We start from the raw sequence: 1474 nt of genomic DNA on the forward strand, positions 1-1474 counted from the left end.
ATATATAAATATATATATATATGTATATACATGTATACATCCTGAACCTTTCAGATAATTTAATCTGTTACTCTCTTTTTTATGTCATTGTCTATATGAAAGTGAAAACGTAGTGTTGTATTGTGATTTTCAACATGTACATTTTGAGACAGGCAGTTTGTCTGGATGTCATTAGGACTTTTGTTGGAGGTTGGTCTCATGACGGCGGTGGAGACTAGTGTGGGTGGATGCTGATGACATGCTGCAATATCCACTCAGTAGCCACACACATCACCATCCCTGGATCAACACAGCTTAAGAAAGGGATGAGTGCTGAGCATATAATATCTGTCTCTCTGCTTCAGTCAAGTCGGTCACACTGTACTTTTAGCATGACTCAGCCCATTCATCACACTGAACTGCACTGTCAACTCTTTGCTGGATGTATTCACAGAAACCTTACTGCACAACTGCATTAACACTCTCACAAATATGTTCCTTTTATTCTCGGTACCTTTTCAAACAGTGGGTTTTGCATAGCTTCTCATTTTGAATGTAATCTTTTGTCCTAGTTTATGTTCATCAATGTCAATTTAATTTTGATCATGCACTGAATAATGACTTTTGTATATGTTATGATTTGTATTTGGGCTTTAGAAACATAAAATAAAACGTGTTAATTTTAAGGTCACATTTACGTGGTAAAACACATCTTAATGGTGTCTGTCTGTCTGTCTGTCTGTCCGTCTTTCTGTCTGTTTTCTGTATTTCTAGAACCCAATAGGACTAAATCAAGGGAATCAGAAGAACTATCAGGTTTTGATCACCTCACTATAATAAAAACAAATTTTGATCTGAAGTTAATGTTGATGCTGTGTGGATGTTACACTTGAAAACGGATTACTTCTCTTATCTGCCTAAAATAAATCCCTTGCTGTTTCAGTTGAGAAACCAAATCTGGCAAATGTAGCTTACCCTAAGCAAGTTTTAATGTGGTACCACTTAGCTCATTGATAATGTGTTAAACTATACATGCTGCAACCAAGACTCATTCAAAATGTAAAGCGCTTAAACTTATTTTTTGTAAATTGAAGTAACAGTCTGACAGAAGAATTTTCAGTTTTGCATTTTTTTGGATAATTTAATGCAGAAATGTTGTACAAGACTTTAATGATCCTTAAAGGTAAAATTACTTTACAGTGTTACAAGAAACAGCCTGAAGAGGTAGGAAACCGATGCCGAAGCTCTAAGAAAAATTACATTTAAAAACTATATACAGTACATGATTTACAGTATATCCCAGGCCATATCCAACATCACTTTAGCATTGTATAGGAGGCAAATATACAAATGCAGAAGTGAAGCGTATTCAAAATATTACATATATCTGATTCAATACTGCACAACATCAAATAACAGTGATTCTGACTTCTTGCCAAAGACATAATAGTCAGGTGGGTTTTATACTAAGCCATGCATCAGAGCTGTGAATAAT

This window comes from Etheostoma cragini, chromosome 2 (genome assembly GCF_013103735.1).
Source record: "Etheostoma cragini isolate CJK2018 chromosome 2, CSU_Ecrag_1.0, whole genome shotgun sequence".
Taxonomy (NCBI): Eukaryota; Metazoa; Chordata; class Actinopteri; order Perciformes; family Percidae; genus Etheostoma; species Etheostoma cragini.